Source organism: Natrix helvetica (assembly GCF_964273705.1).
Source record: "Natrix helvetica genome assembly, chromosome: 2".
NCBI classification, from domain to species: domain Eukaryota; kingdom Metazoa; phylum Chordata; class Lepidosauria; order Squamata; family Natricidae; genus Natrix; species Natrix helvetica.
Genome location: NC_138552.1, coordinates 201577847 through 201585219, shown reverse-complemented (window position 1 = coordinate 201585219; position 7373 = coordinate 201577847). Strand labels below are relative to the sequence as shown.

Below are 7373 nucleotides of genomic sequence, written 5' to 3'. Positions count from 1 at the left end.
TACCAGGTACTCCCACGTAACACCGCTCCTGCACGAGCTGCACTGGCTGCCTGTGGTCTTTCGGGTGCGTTTCAAGGTTCTGACCACCATCTTTAAAGCGCTCCATGGAATAGGGCCTAGCTACCTGCGGAATCACATCCTCCCACACACATCCCTGCGGCCAATTCGCTCTCACAGGGAGGGGCTTCTCCTGGTGCCGTCCACTAGGCAATGCCAACGGGTGACACCAAAGAGTAGGACCTTCTCTGTGATGGGCCCAACCCTCTGGAATGACCTCCCCCCCGACATTAGAACCACCACTGACTTCCGCTCCTTCCGACAGAAATTGAAGACACACCTGTTCCGACTGGCTGGCCTGGCATAATTTTAACGTCTACCTCCTGGCATACATATTTCTTACTGGTTTTTTAGGGGGATTGTTCTTTTAAACTTAATTTCATAGGATATTGGGGTTTTAAATTTTGTACATTTTAAATTATTTACTTAGCAGTACAGTTCTGTATATCTTTTTATCCTCCTCTTATTTATGTATCTATCTACTTAATAATTTTAATTGTTTAAATTTTATAGTTATTTATGATGTATTTTTGATATGGACTGTACACCGCCCCGAGTCCCTTTCGGGAGAGGGGGCGGTCTATAAGCGCTAAGAAATAAATAAATAAATAAATAAATAAATAAATAAATAAATAAATAAATAACCGCCCGCCGGTTTCACAGTAATGGTGATTTATAAAGTAGGGAAGTAATTTTACTCTCTAAATTTATAAAGCAGAGTTACAGCAAACCCCTACCACCCACCATGAAAGCTGGAACGCCCACTAGTGGGCGGTAGGGACCAGGTTGACTACCACTGGCCTAGTCTATATTTCTGTCTCTAATTTGTAAAACCATTCAGAAGGCATTACTCACTTCTATGAGCTTACAACAAGATCATCCTCTGGGGAAAATTTCCATAACTTTTTTTCCTGTAAATATTCTGAGCCATGTGTTAGAAAAGTAGCATCTCTTTAAATACTTTATTTTTACAAGTGCTTATTCATTCTTGTAATATTTTTAAAGAAAACCTACAGATATTGGATGCTGTTTTTATGGATAGCCTCTGAAAATATCATTTTCTGAGTAAAATATATTGAGCCTAGAATTACATTTATTAAGTCAATTCAATATTTGCAAGGTTTTAAGATTATAAGAACCCTTAATCAGTCAAAGCTAAATGGTTTTCCAAACACAGGGGAAAGCAGCAGGAGAAGAAATATGTCTGCCATAAGCATTCATGTGCTTCAGTTATAGTCTAATATAGTATTCAAGAGTAATATACAAGATCATAGCAATTGTATAAACTGTAGCAATTTTTTTGCATAGAAATGTAAACTCAATTCACATGTGCAATCATTGTGTCTTAGAGCTATGCACTTATCCACCCCTTTAAAGATGATTGTATGAAAGGAACTACTAGAATTCTTACTTTCCTTTGGAAATGGAAATATTGTGAATTCTGAATCGAAGCTTACTGCTCCTGACTTATCTGCATAATTTCACAAGATGTGGAATCTTAATCAGGCACAATTGACAGAGAACAAAAAGACCATTTGCAAGCATAGTCCAGCACTATTCTCAACATAGAGGGCCACTGGAGCAGAGATAAGTGGTTTTAGATACATAGAGGGAAATCAGCATTTGATGTACAGTTTGCAGAATTTCCAGCCATATTTGAAATTAAAATACAGTTCAGTATGCAGATCATTTTCTAACCAATTTCAGCTGTTTTCATGCAGAGAAATGGCAAATAGCAACAACTTAAAAGAAACAAGATTTTGTACTGTAATAAATGATTAATCTGTCAGCCCTTTACACTCTTTGCATAGATTATAGAAAGACTCACTGTAAGAAAATTAACATTGTTCATTTTAAATTAACATTAACTGTTCTTCTAAAATGGTACAGCATGACTGATATAAATAATTGACTTAGTTTGCTTGGCTTTGGACACTTGCTTTCAAAAATCCTACTAGTTCATGAAAATGATGGGGCCAGTCTATTTCAACTTCCCCTTCCTCACATGACTGCTATGAGGTATTTCAGAAACCCATGTATGCCACCCTGAATGGTTTTGAGAAAGCAAGTGTTTGAAATGTGATAAATAAATCAGCTTTCACTAGCTTTAAATTTATTTTCATTTTGGCTGATAATATTCTCTTACACTGCAAGCATTTAGTGGAGAAAATATATTCTAATTGTACTCGACCATTAAATGCCATCATTTTGGCATCCTCATAGTTTGTTTCAGATCAGGGGTGGTTCCTGCCAGTTCTAACCTCTTCTATAGAGGAGGTTCCACAAATCTACAGTGCCATTTAGAACTGATTCCAGCTTCCTCTCCCCCCCCCCCCCCCGTCCGCACATCATCAAGATGAGGAGCGAGAGGAGGAATTCTGGGAGTTGAAGTCCACAAGTCTTAAAGCTGTCAAGTTTGAACACCCCTGGGTTTTTTTTTTATAAAGGGGTAGGGGTGCAAGGGTCTTGTAACTTGACAGCTTTAAGACTTGCACATTTCAATGCCAGAATTCCTGAGCCAACATGACTGGAGGAGGAATTCTGGGAGTTGAAGTCTACAAGTCTTAAAGCTCTCAAGTGTGAACACCCCTGGGTTTGTTTTTTCCTAAAGGGTTAGGGGAGCAAGGGTCTTGTAACTTAACAGCTTTAAGACTTGCGTGCTTCAAATGCCAGAGTTTCTGAACCAACATTTTGGTTGCTAAGCAAGAGCGTTGTCAAGTTTCACCACATTTTACAAGTTGGCCACGCCCACCCAGTCACATGGCTGGCAAGCCACTCCCACCCAGTCACATGGCTGGAAAGCCACTCCCACAAAGCAGGGCACACCTACAGAAGAGGTTCTAAAAATTTTTGAAACCCACCACTATTTCAGATGCTAAAAAATGTTCTCCCAGATCCTTTCCATCCCTTACATTCTAGGATTCTTTCAGTGGCTCCATAAGAACTCGGAATAGTATCTTGGTAATATAAAGGCTATATTTCTAAGCCAAAAAGTTTTCTTTGCTAATAATTGGGTGCTTCAAATATAACTACCGGTCAAAAGTTGATTAAATGACACATATTTTCCTCCTGTATAGTTAACCCAGTCTTATGGGTTTCCTTAACACACTTGTGTTAAGGGCTTGTCTTTGCACAGCACACTACATTTAACTGTAGTTAGCCACTTTGTGGTGCAATACATTATAATGAATAAAGCCATTTAGTAGCATGCATGAATATTGGAACACTTTGCAGGAAAGCTTGGAAGAAACAAGTTTCTATTTGAACAGACTAGGTATCTGTCAGTGCAGTCCAACTGATGGAAACTTCTTTTAGCAGTTGTAGAATACATGATAGCTTATCTTCAAAACAAACCTATGAGGGAAGTTAGGCTCTTTGCCTAAAGCAAGGGTGGGCAACTGTGGCCCTTTTATAACCTGTGGACTTCAACTCCCAAAATTCCTGTGCCAGCATGCTCAGTCAGGAATTCTGGTAGCTGAAGTCCACAAGTCATAAAGGGATCATAGTTGTCCACCCCTGGCCTAAAGATAATCAGGGAGGTTCATATCTTGAGGAGATTTAAAAGGATCTTCTACTCTAAGATGCTAAGTAGAATTATCCCTCATTTTTTCCTAACAAAGTCTCAGTATGATACATTTTAGCTACTCAAGAAAAGCATTTCTGAGGTTTTGTGCCATTTCTTTGACTTGCGCTTCACTTTTTGTATGTTTGATGTGATAACACCTCCATTTAATGGACCAGTTTGGGGGGAAAGAATTCACTAAATCTGAATTTAAGAAATATCATTTGCATAATACACAGTTGACATGTTTATATCATTTGTGTAATGGAAAAGTCATAAAAAATCAAGTAGTAATTAGGACAGATGTGGCTTAAGTTATATCAAGCACCCGACAAACTTTGTGGATGAAATCTAAAGGCACATTTTGTCCATTAAATCCATTAAATTGAGGTTTTACAATAATGTCAGCTTTTTTTAAATTACACTGTGGTACCATGTACACTACATCAACATACCCCACTAATGGCACATCAGAAGACCAAGTGTATATACCAATGTATGCCTCTTTTACAGAACATGCAAATGTGGCTGTTTTTTTATTTATTTATAGAGAACACAGAGGATTGACTTTAAATTCCAAGGCACCTGAGGGTAGAACAAGAAGCAATGGGTAGAAACTAATCAAGGAGAGAAGCAACTTAGAACTAAGGAGAAATTTCATGATAGTTAGAACAATTAATCAGTGGAACGGCTTACCTCCAGAAGTTGTGAATGCCCCAACACTGGAAGTCTTTAAGAAGATGTTGGATCGCCATTTGTCTGAAACGGTATAGGTTTCCTGCCTAGGCAGGGGGTTGGACTAGAAGACCTCCAAGGTCCCTTCCAACTCTACTATTGTATTGTATTGTAAATGATCAAGCAAATAGGAAAAGAAAAGTATTGCTTCTTTTCCTGCTGTATTTAAAATGCTTACTCCAAATGGTCTTCCTTCCTTGAGCATTCATGGCATTTTGCCAAAATCAATGCACTAATGGAATCTGGGAAGGAAGAAGATAATGGGGACTAGAAACAAGATACATGCAGGATAGAACTTTTGGAATTCCTTCAATTGTTCACCAACAGTGGCCATAGGAGGAGTTGGTATTTATTTTTATAGTGCAATGAAGTAACATATCTCTGTGTGCATTTTACTCCTAAGAACTAATGAAGATGCATGCATGTGTATTGTTTGTGTATTGTGTGAGAGAGGAGGGGTAGGTATATACATGTTACTTGGATCTCTGAGGATCTATTCAGGATGATAAAACCCATGAACAACAGCCTACCTTCTAAGGCAGCGGTGTCACACTGGTGGCCCGTGGGTCGGATGCATCACGCCCAGCTCCGCAAAGGGGAAAAACATCACAATACATTACATGATAGCAACGTGACGCCTCAAGTTTGACCCACATGTTCTAAGGCATAATTCCCCATTGGTTGCCTTTTCATAACACACTGAACCACAAACTAGCCAACTATATTTTAGCTGAACAGATTCTGCAATTCTGACTCTATGTGGTCAATTTAAAGTTTGTTATGTTGTGCAGAACCTGAAAATTCAATTAATTACAAACAAAGATTAAATTAATCACAAATAAACCTTTTGTCTGGGGACAATCTCAGTATTTTCATAAGCTGTACTATAAGAAAAGAAAAGAAAAAAAACCAGGAACCAACCACAGACAAGAGTCTTGTCCTCAAAGTGCAAAAAAAAAGCTTTTTGGTTAGTAACATTTTTCTCTGTGTAGTGTGATAAGGTGCACCTGCTGAAAATCCTCCTGCATTTGGTGCAGCTGCTGAAGCTCAAGTGAGCACTCTCTTCATTTTGGCATGTGGGATTGGAAGATTGCTTTCAAACTTGGGTGTGTGTTTGCTGGCTGTCATTTACTCCTCTTTCTCCTCCTCCTTTCCTTCTATGTAGTCAGAGTCTTCCTTTGGGGCCTTCTCTTATCATTTTCTTCGACTTTACTTCTTGTTTTGCCCTCCAGGTAAGTGTGCCAAATCCTTTTTTTGTTTGTTTGTGATAGTAAGAAAAGGAGGGATGGTCTTTTTATTGTACGGTATCATTTTCTATATTTTAAATACTTAGCAGATGAAAGCATGGGAGTCCATGTGAAAGATTACCAGCCTGGCTGAAATTTTCATCAAGAAAACAAAGTTGATATTTTAGGAGAAAGGAAATTTAAAGTAGAATGCAAAAGTCATTTGTATGTAATAGGAAAACCATGAGGTTATTGACATTTGAATCTTCATTGTCATGATTAAAGTATGAGTATGTTATGTGTTATGTTTCTGAAATGGTCTTTTTACTGTAACTGAAATGTTCTGAATTTGTTATAAATATATTGTGTTCAGTAGGTATTTTCTAACAGTTTTTGAAATAAACTATGATAGTTTAAAGAATTGATAGAAAACAGGGTTTTTCATGTTTGAGAGCAAGCAATAACAAACACTGGAAGTTTGTGTGAGTGTCTCCCCTCAAACATACACACACATACATTAGTCTTGGTAATGCTTCCATTTTAACTGGTACCAACTAACTAATGTAATCTATTGATTACCTGGAGAATAAGATCAATTTCATCTTGGTGGAGTTTGCTTCTAAGTAGACACAACTTTTCAAATATTTGGTGTGTGTTTTGTAAATATAAATAGTAAAGACAGTCTCCAGCGTGATCTCTAACATCCTTTCTTGGTTAGGCTGAAAATAGCTTGTGACTTTAGAGCAGGTGTTGTGTGTCTTTCTGAGAGATCTACTGAGTAGAAGAGAATGGAGAGCCAAGTGCTAAAAATAGGCAAACTCTTAAACTGTCAGTGTGAAAAAGTCCTTGTGACAAGGAGAAGGACATTTTGTAAAACATATCTCTATTATAAAGAGGAAGAAAACGTATTAAGATGTTTTCTTAATAAATATAAAAATGATATTAAGGCAACTTGTTGATGTGGTGTTTAGTAGCTATTAACAGGAAGTATTGAAAGAGTAACAATATAATAGAAAAAAGTATCACTGAACTTAGAATAACTTTTTTTTAAAGTTCTTAAACAGGTGTTACTTTAGTAGTAAATAAAATTCAGCTGTATCACCTTGAAAAGCAGACCAGGCACATGTGAATAACACTATAGTCCAAAATCATATTTTATGATAACATCATACAAAGATCAGTAAACAGATCCATGGACTAAAGCTGAACATTTTATTTCTAGTATTATTTTCTTCCTGCTCCAAATAGCATCTAAAATAGTTTAAAATCACTAACTGGCTTTACTGCCAACAAATAGATCACAGATTCCACATCACTCTTCCTATTATATCCCCCGTTTGTATATTTAATATAGATGATATTATGGCATGGTGAACAGGCGTGCGCACACACACACGTGTGTGTGTCTGTAAAGAATGTTCATAAACTTTGTGTTTATATTCATGATAAGACCCTGTTTAATTGGTATCATTATATGCAATCCATATAGTGCTACCTCAAGATCTTCTTCAGTACATTTAACCTGCCTTTTCTTAAAAATAGTCAAACCAGGGGATGAGTTGGATTCATACATTATGCTAAGCCATGATGTGATTTGTTTAGTGAAGTAACCATTTGATACAGCAAACCATGGCATATTAGAATATATGCCATATATAGAATATATGAACCAACCAATTTTGTTGTATTTAAGTACAATGACAATAAAGATTATACTTACTGTATAGGAAACAAGAGTTCTTTTTAAGTCCTCACTTCTGTGGCTTGCCAGAAATGACTGTGATCGCCTTCTG

The 7373-nt window shown here is 37.2% G+C and overlaps 1 protein-coding gene across 1 annotated transcript in view; it reads left to right on the top strand.

Moving 5' to 3' along the window:
• The first annotated feature begins 5405 nt into the window (after positions 1-5405).
• The window catches only part of TXLNB (taxilin beta), a 29422-nt gene continuing 27454 nt past the window's right edge, over positions 5406-7373 (top strand). The window contains exon 1 of the mRNA XM_081943499.1: positions 5406-5586. The gene's annotated coding sequence lies outside the window, so the exon portion shown is untranslated. The remainder of the gene's footprint in view (positions 5587-7373) is intronic.